Genomic DNA, 15,515 nt, shown 5'->3' on the forward strand with positions numbered 1-15,515 from the left:
AACTGGAACCAGAGATGAGATCCTGGGCATGCTGACTCCAAAGCCCAGCCTTATAACAGTGGTCATATGGTTGTTGTTTTTTTTAAACTTCTTTCTGTGTCTCTATGCTTAGAGTGTTAGGAGTGGGTGACAAGATTGGTTCTGTGTTATACAAAGATCTCTTTGGCAGAAGTGGGGGCATTGAATGTATTTTTTTATTATTATTTATTTACGATAGAGAGAGAGAGAGAGAGAGGCAGAGACACAGGCAGAGGGAGAAGCAGGCTCCATGCACCGGGAGCCCGATGTGGGACTCGATCCCGGGTCTCCAGGATCGCGCCCTGGGCCAAAGGCAGGCGCCAAACCGCTGCGCCACCCAGGGATCCCCCGGGGCATTGAATTAGAAGATTGAGATTGGATGTTGGGGTGCCAATTGGGAAGCTATCATAGCAGCTCAGTGATGAAGCCTGAGAAAAGGGGCCATGAGTCATTGACATACCTGCTGATCTAGTGAATGGATTTCATAGAAAAGTTTCAGAAGTCTGAGTCACTTGCCTCCAGAATCTTCACACAGTCTCTCCCTGCGTCCTTTTTCCTTTCTTCTATGTCCTTGCCTCTATTCCTCGGGATGATTCTAGATTCCCAAGGCAGGAAGCTGTCTAGGAAGCAGATCATAAAAGAATAGAAAGCTATTACTCATTCATGTTTGGAAGCATGCCACCACAGTGCTGTGGCAGTAAGGAAAAAGTCTGTTTACAAGATAATGGGGATAGGACAGCAGTGGCTGCAAGCAGCCATTCTGCCAGTGCCACCAATGAGGCCATGTAGCCTTTCTAGCCAGGGGATGGGGAATGTTTCTCAGCCTCACCCGGATATCTGACTCAGGTTCTTGCCCAGTAACGAGGAAGCCTTTGGTAACACAGTGATCCATTTTACTTTAATAGGAAGGATGTACGTTTTGCTTGGTTACCTGCCAGCACTTTGATTCCACATTAGCTACTTGAATGCACCAAAGGGCACAGATACGATGAGAAAGGGAAAGCTCACTCACATGGATGTTAATAACAACTTTGGTCATTTCCTTTTTTTCCGGATCTGGAGTTTCTCACTCGCATGCGAGGAGCACCGTGTGGGCATGACTGCTTGGGTTCAAACACCACAGCAGCCCTTATTAATTGTGTGACCCCGGGCTAGTTATCCAATCTCCTGTGTCTGAGTTTCTCCATCTGTAAAATGGGGATAGTGATCACAGGGTTGTGATAGAGATGAAACAATTGAATATCTGTAAAGGACTTAGGATAGTGCTTGGTTATTTTTATTTAGTTGCTGAGGCACATGGACCAGATGTTCTCAAGTGTTTCTAGAGTCCTCTTTCCCTCTAACCTGAGCCTCTCCCTGACCATGGCTAGATCCTTGTGATAGGCCACTCACCCTCTTAATGTAATTAAAGTGAGAAGGCCTCCTCCCTTTCAGCCCACCCCCACCCTGTCCATCTGTTAAAGGTTCGTTCTACTCAACTCCTCTGCAGAACTTCTTCTACATACCCCAAACCTAAAATTTTCTTATAATTATTAATAATTATTTATGGTATACATTCTAACATATCTGCAATTTTGTTGTGAATACAATTCTTGCCTTCTCTCAATCTTCCACTGTTAGATCTCTGAGGGCAGAATGGTTTTCTATTTCTTAGTGCCCACAGTAAGCCCATGAAAATAACCAAATGACTGCCTGATATCAGAAGAGTAAAGCTGCTCTCAGAACCATTTCTGAATACAGTTAGCCCTTTGTGTTGGTAGAGGCAGTGGCAGTCTACATAGAGGAAATGGTCATGACCAAGAAGACGTCTTTGTCCAAAATATTTCCCTCACCAGGGCCAGGTACTCCACCATCAGTAATCTGTGTCTGTGTCTTAGGCTTTCCCCTTTCCATAATCGTTCTAAACATGTAAATAAATACTCATGGGGTCCTTATAAGATGGAAATGGTGGCAGGATTCAGGATGGGAATACATGGAATGGTAGTGGAAAAAAAACATATAACTGGGAAGTCAGGTGCCCTGTTTCAATTACCGGCTCTCCTTATAACTCCCATGGAGAACTTTCATGAACCACAGCCTCTCTGTGTTTCTGTCTATACAAAGACATATTGTAACCTATCGTTCTCAATATCCCTTTGGGCTTTAATCTTCTATAATTTTATAGAATCAAATAGTGAAAATTCAGGCACATAGTTGACCTTCGGGTAACTATGGAAATATTTCTTGCTTGAAACTCATTTATCATGCCCTGAGATTGTTGATTGGCAAAACCAGCTCAGAAATCCATCGTGACAACATTTGATCCAGTAATTTCATTTTTGCGAAATCATTTAAAGTATAGCAGAGCTTTATGAACAAAGACTTTAAATGCATTGATATTTATAATAATAAAAACAGAAACAGCCTAAATGCTGTATCATATGGAAAAGGCTAAGTAAACTGTATATTCCATTCATTTGGGTTGATTGATTAATTGGATTACTAAGTAGCCTTTATAAAGAATACAGCAGGGACAGTGTTTATGCTAGAATGATAAAAGTTTTGAAGTATTTAAAAAGTGCATGTAGAATATTCTCACAACCATGTAAAATAAACAAATCATTAAAAATTATGACCAAAAGAAAGGGGATTATATAACAAAACGATAGGATTCAGGTGTGAATTTTTCCCCTGATTTTCTAATGTGAACATATAGGTTTTTAAATAATAGAAATGGTGTCATTGGAGGGAGGGGCAAGATGGCAGAAGAGTAGGGTCCCCAAATCACCTGTCCCCACCAAATTACCTAGATAACCTTCAAATCATCCTGAAAATCTACAAATTCGGCCTGAGATTTAAAGAGAGAACAGCTGGAATACTACAGTGAGAAGAGTTCGCGCTTCTATCAAGGTAGGAAGACGGGGAAAAAAGAAATAAAGAGGGATCCCTGGGTGGCGCAGCGGTTTGGCGCCTGCTTTTGGCCCAGGGCGCGATCCTGGAGACCCGGGATTGAATCCCACATCGGGCTCCCGGTGCATGGAGCCTGCTTCTCTCTCTGCTTCTCTCTCTCTCTCTCTCTCTCTCTCTCTGTGACTATCATAAATAAATAAAAATTTAAAAAAATTTTAAGAAAAAAGAAATAAAGAAACAAAAGGCATCCAAGGGGGAGGGGCCCCGCGAGGAGCAGGGCTAAGGCTCCCGGGCAGAAAGGCGCTCGCAGGGAATTAGAGCAGGACCCCAGGAAGGCGGAGATGCCCTCAGGCTCCCTGAGACACTAACAGACACCTGGCCCCGGGGAGAGAGCGCTGAGCTCCCTAAAGGGCTGCAGTGCGCACGGCTGGACCCGGAGCAGCTCGGAGGGGCTCAGGCGGTGGAAGACGCTCCGCGCGGAGGGGGCTGCACGGCTCCGGGAGCGCGAATCCAACAGCGCAGGCTCCGGAGCACAGGGCTCCAGGGACACAGCCCAGGATCCCGCCTCCCCCCTGGGAAAGGCAGAGGCCAGGAGGGCCCAGGACAGCAAGGACGCTCCTGCCCCGAGCTGAGCAGATCAGCGGCCCCGCCCCCGGAGCATCCAGGCCCTGCGGATGGACGGAGAGCCCCGGAGTTACTGCGGGGGCTGAATCCAGGGCTCCAGAGCTGGCCCCGCCACTGCGGTTGTTCCTCCTGGGGCCTCACAGGGTAAACAACCCCCACTGAGCCCTGCACCAGGCAGGGGGCAGAGCAGCTCCCCCAAGTGCTAACACCTGAAAATCAGCACAGCAGGCCCCTCCCCCAGAAGACCAGCTAGACGGACCACTTCCAGGGGAAGTCAAGGGACTTAAAGTATACAGAAGCAGAAGATACATCCCTGTGTGTTTTTTGTTTGTTTTTTTTTTTTTTTTTGCTTTTTGATTTCTGTTTGCTTCCCCCACCCTTTTTTTTCCTTTCTTTCTTTTTATTTCTTTTTCTTCTCTTTTTTTCTTTTTTTCTTCCTTTTTTCTTTTTTCTTTTTCTCTTTTCTTTCCTTCTTTCTCTCCTCTCTTTTTCTCCTTTTCCCAATGCAACTTGTTTTTGACCACTCTGCACTGAGCAAAATGACTAGAAGGAAAACCTCACCTCAAAAGAAAGAATCAGAAACAGTCCTCTCTCCCACAGAGTTACAAAATCTGGATTACAATTCAATGTCAGAAAGCCAATTCAGAAGCACTATTATACAGCTACTGGTGGCTCTAGAAAAAAGAATAAAGGACTCAAGAGACTTCATGACTGCAGAATTTAGATCCAATCAGGCAGAAATTAAAAATCAATTGAATGAGATGCAATCCAAACTAGAAGTCCTAACGACGCAGGTTAATGAGGTGGAAGAACGAGTAAGTGACATAGAAGACAAGTTGATGGCAAAGAGGGAAACTGAGGAAAAAAGAGACAAACAATTAAAAGACCATGAGGATAGATTAGGGGAAATAAACGACAGCCTGAGGAAGAAAAACCTACGTTTAATTGGGGTTCCCGAGGGCGTCCAAAGGGCCAGAGGGCCAGAATATGTATTTGAACAAATCCTAGCTGAAAACTTTCCTAATCTGGGAAGGGAAACAGGCATTCAGATCCAGGAAATAGAGAGATTCACCCCCTAAAATCAATAAAAATTTAATAAACGGTGACACCATTTATTTAAAATACTCTAACAGAATTTCATATGCCATAAATTGTAATATTGATGCTGATTTCATGGACAATAAAGTGTCACAAAAGTTATCTCAGGTCCTTAAACTACCCAACTACCGTCCTACTAAAGAGTACCCAACTCTGTGACTCTACCTGGATGACTTCAGGCAAGTCACTTAACTTCTCTGAACTTACATTTACCCCAACTATTAAAAAAAGGAACAAGGACTCCTGGGTGGCTCAGCGATTGAGTGTCTGCCTTGGGCTCAAGGCGTGATCCTGGGATCTGGGATCAAGTTCCACATGGGGCTCCTTACAGAAGGCCTGCTTCTCCCTCTGTCTATGCCTTTGCCTCTCTCTCTCTCTCTCTCTCTGTCTCTGTCTCTGTCTCATTAATAAATAAATGAATAAAATCTTAAAAAATAAATAAAGGGACTAATTGCATAGAACAGCTTAGTGCAAATCCTGGTTCAGAGTAAGCACTCAAAAGTTAGATATTATTGATTGTGACAGTATTATTATGTTTTTCCCTCTAATTCTGATGGAAAGCAAAAATGAGTAGAGAAAACTTCCAGCAAGAGGTATTTATGGGGTTTTGTGGGCTTGGGTTTCTTTGTGTGTGTGTGTGTGTGTGTGTGTGTGTGTTTGTTTTGTCTGCCAAAATATGAAGATGAGTTGAAGGTATGCATGCGACCACAAAATTACTTCTCTAATTTTTACAGGTTATTTGCATTAATGAAAATGGAATCAATACAAAGAAGGGGAAATCTAAACAGCAAACGCCAGAGAACAGGCTCCTATTATATCTTTATGTTAAAAAACTTATTGTACTTGTAGAGAAAAAGCATGGGGTTTATGTAACTGAGGATTAGTCATTTAAACTCTGAATGCCAAGTCCCACTGTAGGATTAGAAGGGAACTTCACAGGCATTATCCCCCTCCTCAGCACTATTTCCAGGAGCTAACAATTGCAGTCCTTGGCATAAGTGGATTGTAACAAAACTACCTGCTTGAACGTTTAGAAAGTAGATTTATTTCTTAATACCTTTCTCCTGCCCACAAAGGATTTGAAACAGCTACATTTAAAGATAAAATGGGGAGACCCAAAGCAAGGAACAATAAGATCCTGCTAGCACCAGATGTATTGGAAAATATTATATATTGTATGAAAGAAAGAGGAAATAGTGCGGTTCTTTGATCGTGTGGGAAGGTAGTTGAAAACATGACACCGAAGTAAAAGGGAAACTTTAACGTGCATGCATGCGTGCGTGCATATGCACACAGGCACATGCACTTACAAACACAGCAGGCAACATGGACTCTAGATCTCTAAGTGCATAGAACTGATCCTGGGTAATTTTAATTGATACTAAACATTAAAACAGTCTCTTAGGACATTCATCCTAAGGTATTTAAAGAGAGGCACCTGGGTGGCTCAGTTGGTTAAGTATATCAGGTCACTATCCCAGGGTTCTGGGATCACTCCCCGCTCAGCAGGGAGTCTGCTTTTCCATCTGCCCCTCCCTCTGCTCCTTTGTCCACTCTCTCTCTCTCTCAAATAAATAAATAAAACCTTAAAAATAATAAAATGTTTAAGGAATCATCTTGATTCCTTGAAGAGCTACTGTGCCACACTGGGAAAATGGTGGAAGCCAGAGTTCCTGAAGGTCAACAAAAGGATAAGCCACCACATACCTTTTATGAAATGGGACAGGATCAACACAGACATGAAAGGTAAAATAGAGCTAATTTTCCTCACCAGACAATATTAAAAAATAGTTCAATAATAAAAAGAAAGGTAAGAACAGCACAGGATGATGAGTAACAATCAACACTACATTATGAAGAAGAAAATCCTGCTGACCCAATGCAATTTTTGTTGGTAACAGATGACAAGCCTAATGGATTTGGGGTAGTGAACAACATAATATGTATTGACCTTAGAGAGGCTTTTGATTCTGCTCCCAGCCATGACCTGCTCATTAACTAGCTTGAAAACTATGGTTCAGATCATATACAATTGGCACTGGAGGAAGATATCGACAGACTAGTTTTGATAGTTCAATAAAAACAATACTTCAGTGGGTGGAAGACAAAATATGCCTGTTAATGATGGGAAAACACAGTAATGAAGATTTTTTTAACCCAGAGATAAGAAGTTACAGGATAGATGCTAGGTGGGAGGCTATTTTTCATCTCCACCTACAACAGCAAAAGAAAACGGATCTAGAAAAGTATATGAAAGATGGGCAGAGAAAGACAAAACACTAGCTTTTTAACAAATGCTATGTTTGAGGATAAGACAAAAAAGAGGTCATAGAGAGTTAAGGTGGGAGTGCAAATAAATGAGGAGGGTCTCAGAGAAGGAGTTATTTATAGATATACAGAACAGGGAAGCTAGTGGAAAAGGCTGAAAAGTCATTTACAAATATAACTGCAGGTCAGAATCTGATGGTGATGTGTGACTAGCAATCTATATGCCTGTTGGAAAAAAGTACACCAGGCCACAAATAGCTCAATATGCCTTAGGAGTGTATTTAAGGCAACCACTCAGCAAAAAAGGTGAAATAATCGGCTCAAATGGGTATCATCCATCACGGCAATTTTTTCCTCTGAGGGTAAATAGTTAAGGAGTTGAATGTAGATAGAGCCTTGATGGATGCAAGAGCATATAGGATACTCTGAAATCAAGAACATTAAACAAAATGCAGTATAAGAAGGAAAATGTTTTTAACAAACCAAAACCACGATAGAAGGCCCCAGGTGGTCATAAGGGAAGTGGGAGGCAATTCTCTGGGTCCAGGAATGGATTACATCATTATCAGTCACTGGGAAGAAGGGAGAGGAGGGAGAGTGAGAGGTATAGTTGGCTGCAGTAAGAACTCCTCAAAGCCCTCAAAAGCAAATTGGAATGCTTTTGACCAAAAAAAAAAAAAAAAAAAAAAAAAAAAAAGAAAAGAAAGAAAGAAAAAAAATCCTTTTACAAAATTCCCAATCTAACCAGATCACGAAACTCTAATGACAAGTAGTAAAAAGTGCATGATTGTGTATAAGTGTGATTTGGAAAGCCCTAAAATAAAAAAGGATACAAAAGGTAAAGTGGAAAACATTCTGCAATTAGTTAAGGCAACAAAGGAAGCCAAAGGAAAGAAAGCCCCCAACCCGTCACATCATCCATTTGAGAGCTACTGCCACATGACAGCCAGCAAAAACTTGATGAAAGCAAATTCTGTGGGCCTGCAAAGAACAAAATTAAGGGGTATTAAGAGCACGCAGTTGTTAATCCCCATCTCATGTAGGCCTTAGCTTTTTGATTTGTTATTGAGGATTATTTGGGCACCTGTGAAGCTTTGAGAGGAGAAATTATAACTTTTCTAATCCGAGTAATATCTTTTAAAATAAATGTATTTTTAAATTTCATAATACGTTAATACCTGCTCATTATTAAAAATACAGAGAGGAGCATAGAAAGCAAAATCTGGTAGTGTTCCTTCACATTGCCAATTCAAATCCCCTCCACCGAGCTAGAGCTAATTAGTATGTCAGGTTGGAGTATGTCCTTCCAGATCTATTCCTGTATATTTGTGCACCTGTGCACACATGTGTGTGCGTGCACATGTGTGCACACACACACTCTTTAAATATATAGTGATTGGCTCATAGCAGAACATGTAATTTTGCCTCATTCTTGGTAGTTGGAATGTAGTTCATACCCCATGGTGTTGACATGTCAGCTTAACCAAGGGCTGAATTGATAATTAGATTGTTTTCCATCTTTTCTAGCAAAAACAGTATTGTGACGGTGTCTTTATATTGAGCACTTTTGGAGTATTTCTATAGTAGAGAAGGCATAAAAGCATAATTTCTTGGGATACACTTTAGAAGTTTTGATAGAAGCTGCCAATTGCCATCCAGAATCGCCGTCACAATTTCCTCTCTAGAGTATTCGAGAGTATGTTTTTCTCTACACCACCAGCGACCCTGAATACTATCTCCTCCACCCCCTATCTGAGAGGCCAAAATAAAAGTTATTTTTTGGTTTGGATTTGCATTTCCCCATTACCAGTACCTACAGACTATTGTCCATTACCCAGTGAGACTGAGCACCTTTTCTTATGTTAATTAGCCATTTATATTTCTTCTGTAAATTGCTTGTTCAAAGACTTTTTTTAAATAATAAATTTATTTTTGTATTGGTGTTCAATTTGCCAACATACAGAATAACACCCAGTGCTCATCCCGTCAAGTGCCCCCCCCAGTGCCCGACACCCATTCACCCCCACCCCCCGCCCTCCTCCCCTTCTACCACTCCTAGTTCGTTTCCCAGAGTTAGGAGTCTTCATGTTCTGTCTCCCTTTCTGATATTTCAAAGACTTTTATTCAATTAGCTATTGGTTCATCTTTCCCTTATTAGTTTATGTGAGTTCTTTTTATTTTTCTTTAAGATTTTATTTATTTATTTGACAGAGATAGAGTCAGAGAGCACAAGAGGGGGGAACAGCAAAAGGAGAGGGAGAAGCAAGCTCCCTGCTGAGCAAGGAGCCTGTGGTAATGTGGGGCTTGTTCCCAGGATCCCGGGATCATGACCTGAGCGGAAGGCAGACACTTCATCAACTGAGCCACTCAGGTGCCCCTATATGAATTCTTTGTACATTATGGATATTAACCCTTGTCTTATAAGAGTATAGTTGTTTTGTTCTAAACTGACACTCGCCTTTTATCTTTTGTAACTGCTTAAAACTAACATTATCTAGGATTTTTAAATAAAGATTACCAATAATTTAAAAATGATATCATTAAGTTTTAGTTTTAGTTTTTTAAGATTTATTTATTTATTTTGAGAGAGAGAGAGCACTGGGGGAGTGTACTGGGGGAGGGGCTGAGGGAGAGGGAGAATCCCTGAGCAGACTCCCTGACAAGTGCGGAGCCTGACACACGGGGTTCATCCCAGGACCCTGAGATAGTGACCTGAGTCAAAATCAAGAGTTGGATGCTCAACTGACTGAGCCACCCAGGCGCCCCTAAGTTTTATTTTTTAATTCAATAAAATCTAACCCATTTTGCAATTTCTGTTGTATACATGTAGTTAATCTTTCTGACTGTGTAAATTAAAGCCCAGTCAGGCTTTACCTGTTGGTTTGTGCATTCTTTTCTAAAACACTTAAAGATAGTTTGTAATCACTTAGAAATCCTATCTTTTATGAAATTTTAGCCAGGCCCTCCAGGTCACATGTCTGTTCTTAGGAATCAAGCCCTTAACTAGGTACTAGGAATCCTTCTACCTTCCTTAAACCTCAAACAGACGAGACAGCAAATCTTACTTGAACTGAGACTCTTAAACCAACTCAGACTGCTATTATTTTACTACCTTGTATAGGACATAAGTGGCATACACTAAATGAATCTCATAATTCAGACCTCAAGAGAAAAGTCCATGGTTAGATGAATAAAAACTCTTATGTTCCATTCTACCCCAGCGAGTCCAAGGGTAACAGAATCTGTTCTATAAAAAGCCAATTTATGCCACCGTTTATTAGCTTGCTGTAGAACTGACAAAGCAACGAACCCCTGGTTAGCTGGGTCACATTTACAGATTGCATACCGGGTACCCATCACCAGGATTTCAGAGCCAAGGATGGCTGTAGATAGGTTTTCTTCATTCTCAAACACGGAGGATAATATTTGGGAAAACATTCAAATTCCCTGCTCCCCTCCACATTTACTCTCTTCCCAATGCTTAGACCCCAAGTGAAAAAACAAGAAAGCTGAATATCTGTAGAGCCTCGAGTCTCCTCCTGCTCTGCAGCCCCCCCACTCCCACCGCAGGCTACACCATGTGCACAGTCACTATACCATCTTGTGGCCATGCTTGTAAATTGCACATTCCCTACCGGTAGGCAACTTGCCAAGATCCTCTCTGCTGTCTTGCAAAGGGTCCATCACCATCCTGTCTTCACATTTTCTTCTTTCCAGCCAACAAATTGGGAAGGAAAGGCTATGCAAGCATGGCTTACACTCTGTGTTTCCTGCTCTCTGTTTGCCTGAGTGTGTGTTCATGTGTATGTGTATGTGTGCTTGCACACATGTCCTGCAAGGACCACCTCAATGTCGCAACTAGCTCTAAAGATTCTATCAGAAATCCTGAAAGTCAGATAAAGAGATTTCCAGATGAAAATTTCCCTGAAGGTACTGTTTCCTTCAATTGCCAATATCACCTACTCTACTACTCTAAATAAGAAGTCCATGTTTGATTTTTGAAAAATTTCCCCGTAATACTAAGTCCCTGAAGAACTATTAAAAGGTACAGATAGCCAGATACATTTTGCTTCATCAGTAAAAACAACCCAAAGAAGCGCCCTCATTAAAAACAAAGCAAGAAATAAATTAAAATCAGCTTAAACACTGCAGAAGGAAATGACTCTTTGTCAGGTGAGTAAAACGACATCTGTCTGAGGGAAGGGACAATGTGACATATTTAAAGGAGTACCAATGTTTGGATCAAACTACACAGGGTTTGAGCCAGTCAAACGGGTAACTCTGACACGCACCAACACTGTTGATGGAGACAGGCTAAGGTTTTCTGCTGTAAGGGAGTGAGGAGCATTTGATAGTGTATAGGATCTGAACACTGAGGGCTAGGTCCAAGCTCCCGTGTTGGCTTCATAAGGAGTCCACTTGCTTACATTTCCAGGTATTCCCTTTCTCACATGTTTCAGTTAGAATGGCCCATAAGAGAGATTCTTGTCGGAGATCCGGAGGGCATAGGGAAGCAGACATCACGGTGCAGCTCACCTGTCTTGTCGTTTATCTGCTGGCTCCCCTCATTGGTGGCAGGGTGTGGCTGGGTCTGCCATGACTCCACTTTCCCTGTATCCTTCTTCAGCTTCTTGAAACTTCTGGACCCGGTATGTGTGTGTTTAGCTCTGTGACAAAGCATCTTGGCTTCTGCAGGACACTCATGACATCAAGGTCAAGGCAACAGGTACTGACAGGGGTTTCAGTTCATCTTCATGCGTTCTACCATGTTCTTGTCCTCCCCCACTTCACATACATCTTCCCTTTTTGACTCTTTGCCCTGTGGAGCTCAAGTTTTGGTATCAGGCACAAAGACAACTACGTTCCAGAGACAGCTTAGCCAGTTCCCACCATTGTGTAATAACAGATCCCTGAAACAAATCTCTTTACAGATAGATATACATGCTTATGTATCTGCTTCTCTGATTGAATCTGTGACTGCTACAGCCACATATTGATGGGCCGCACACAAAGAAAACTACGACACCATGAACCTCCCTTGAACTTTAATGAGGTTTTTCCAAGAATGTAATTCAACAAAGAAAACCCCAATACATTTCCTCAACAGGAAAAATTTAATCCAAACATGCAGGTCTTGAGTGTCCATTATAGGCAAGTCTAGAACAGAAGACAGAGAATGTCTAAAACGCCTGCTTTCTCTGAAAGAATATATTTTATAGTTCAGTAAGGGAGATAAAGAGGGCATGCAAAAAATAAAATTCAAGGCAATATGTTGATAAGCTTTGCAAGAGAGGTTCAAAGTGTTATCAGAGTATTTTCCTCACCAAGGATCCAATATCTGTGTATAAAAATGACCACAAGCATCCTAGTTTATCACCTCCACATATATGTCTGCAGCTCTCAAGTTTACCAAAGTACGTATAAGTCAGATAAAACAACATCCGAACCAGTCACAAAAGGCTATTGCTGGACTAGTGTTCCTAGAGAATGGTTGCCAGATTGGGAGGCTGCCCAAGGCTGGGGGCAAGGGTCCTGTGTTTCATGCAGTGGGGCCTGGTAAATGGGCTGAGTCAGGGCCCTCCTGGCTGCAAGCGTGTGCTCTTATCCCAAGGGCTACCATCTCAAGGACTGATGTGAGACCCCTAGTAGTCCACTGCTACCTGTAGAATAAAATCCAAGATAGAGAACATGGGGTGATTCTTCCCATGACAAGTGGCCCTGTGTGACAAAAGTCTTTGCAGCAGTAATTCATTTGCATATTCATCAGTCACTAATTCATTCGACAAATTTATTTTTTTAATTTTATATTTTATTTATTTATTCATGAGAGACACACAGAGAAAGGCAGAGACACAGAGGGAGAAGCAGGCTCCCTGTAGGAAGCCTGATGCAGGACTCAATCCCAGGACTCTGGGATCATGCCCTGAACCAAAGGTGGACGCTCAGCCATTGAGCCACCCAGATGTCCCTCATTTGACAAATTTATTGAGTAACTAACATGTGCTTCCTCTCTCTCCATATCCTGCCACTTCTCACCCTTCACATTGTAGTTAAAATGTCACCTCCTAGAGTAGCCCTTGTGGTTGACCTGAAATATTTCCTCTTGATCACTTTCCTCTATATATTCCCTTCATGGCACTCAGCATGGTTTGGCATTCTAATTGATTGGCGAGATATTTTGATTCATGTCAATCTCCAGGAGTAGACCAAAAGCTCCACAAAAGCAGTTATCCTATCTCTTTTATTCATATCTGCTATCCACCATGAGCACAGACCCTGGCGTGTAATATGTTTGGTACCCAGTAAATATTTGGCAGCCGAATGATGACAAAGACACCAGAACTATGAAGATGATGGGGATAGGCCACATTCCCAATCTCATAGCTCACAGTAAACCAGGGGAGGCAAACAGGCAACCAAAAGAATGAGTGATGGCAAAGACCTCAGACAGCCTAACTTGTTAACTCCCAAAGATATGCCTTCCCCTATATCAAGTTTTGGAAAGTGTGCATAAGTTAAAGAGGACAAGATCCTAAGCAGTCACCTGAAGGGATGACTCTTTATCATTCTGGGCTGAGCACTGGGATGGGGGTTGACATAGGAGCCGAGGTGAGAACAGAAGAGAGGTAACAAAATCCAGTTTGGAGAGGGTCAGGAAAGACTCACAGGAAGTGGTAACATTGAGGGAGAATGTAAAAGAACAAGGTTTAAGTTGGCTAGGAGGTGTGTTAATGGGCAAGCATGCAGTGTTTATAAAGAAGGTAAGAATGAGAGGGATAAGCAGTAGCATTTAAGGCAAATAGAACAGCATGTGCAAATGCCCAGAGGTGAAAGGAGAGCAGTGGGGGAGGACTCAGATAACTCCTCTTGGCTGGAGCATGGGGTGTGCTGAGAGCTGACGCAGGCAGGTTGGGAGGGGCCAGATGATGAAAGGTTGTGAATGCCAGACTAAAGAATTTGGAATGACACTCAAAGATCTTCACCAAGAACTTCACCATGCTTTATTTATGAAGATATAATTTCATTGGTTATACACCAGGGGTTACAATGAAATTATGCTGGAATTTAGTACTAATAGTGAAGTTAGCCATAGTTTTCTGACACAAAACTGGGATGTATGGACTGACAATGGACCAGAATAATAGAAATTGTGATCGTCATGGAAAATGCAGAGCATTTGGCTGATGTATGGTTTTTCCTTACTGTATTCAACACACAAGGAATTCTGAATACCAAGCTGAGTACATCATGTGTGTCTGCTACATAGTAATTCCTAGTATTGTTGAGAATAAATAGACATTGTTCTTATCTATTAAAAAAAGATATCTGCCAACTTTAGATAGATGTTAATATGCCCAGTGAGGTGCCCACTATGTGTAAAATACAACACTGGACTCCATGAAGAGAGAGTGGAAGAAAAGTATAAAGCAACAACAACAACAAAAAAGAAAGAAAGAAAGAAAGAAAGAAAGAAAGAAAGAAAGAAAGAAAGAGAAAGTAAGAAAGAAAGAAAGAAAGAGAAAGAAAGAAAAGAAAGAAAGAAAGAAAGAAAGAAAGAAAGAAAGAAAAGAAAGAAAGAAAAAAGAAATCTACTTTCTGCAGGGATGGAAATATTTCCTTTTAGGATCGTGAATCCAATTACTGAGTAACTGATCAGAATACAATGAATGGGACAGGGGAAGAATATAAGGCGTTACCAATAAAAATGATGCTGGTATTTCATAAAAATTTACTAAACATATTAGTCAAAAATAATAATCAACTGCTTCAGTGCTGGAAATATTGACCTATATTAATCCCATCAAATCACAAAGCACCAGAACTCTGTTCTAAAATGCTTTGCATGGGGATCCCTGGGTGGCGCAGCGGTTTGGCGCCTGCCTTTGGCCCAGGGCGCGATCCTGGAGACCCGGGATCGAATCCCACATCGGGCTCCCGGTGCATGGAGCCTGCTTCTCTCTCTGCCTCTCTCTCTCTCTCTCTCTCTTTTGACTATCATAAATAAATAAAAAAATAAAAAAAATGCTTTGCATGTTTTAACTCATTGAGTCATTACCACAAATCTATGGAGTAAGTACTGTTATAATTTCAATTGTAGAAATGGGGAGAGCTAGGAGCGGAAAGTTGAAGTCATTTACCCTGGGTCATACAGCTAACAAGGGGTTGAGCCAGGATCATGAACCCAGGGAGTTTGATTATTATAGTAGGAATCCCAGAAAAGATTCTGCTTTAGGTTGAAGGTCAATAGGAAATAAAACAGAACACAATAGGAAGGGAAAGTGGAAGTTCTCAAAGTTTTTTATTAAAACATTAAGGTATTGGTGGCTACATGCCAGGCTCAGATAGACCTGAGATAGAATCTCAGCTCTGCCACAAATTAGCTGTGTGACCTTTGGGAAATCGCTTGGCCTCTCTGGGACTCAAGGTAAACCTGTAAAATAGGGTAAGGAGGAGTGGAAATGTGATATGGGTTTGCCCTGGTGGTGTTAGAGCTGGAACAAGTTTTTAAAAATGCTTTCAGATGATTTCGAAAGAAGTTTTGCTATTCCAGATGCATCTTAACCACCAAGTATGGAAACCACATACTCTCTTCAATTTACACAAGTGCGGTGAATGTG

Source organism: Vulpes vulpes, chromosome X (assembly GCF_048418805.1).
Source record: "Vulpes vulpes isolate BD-2025 chromosome X, VulVul3, whole genome shotgun sequence".
Taxonomy (NCBI): domain Eukaryota; kingdom Metazoa; phylum Chordata; class Mammalia; order Carnivora; family Canidae; genus Vulpes; species Vulpes vulpes.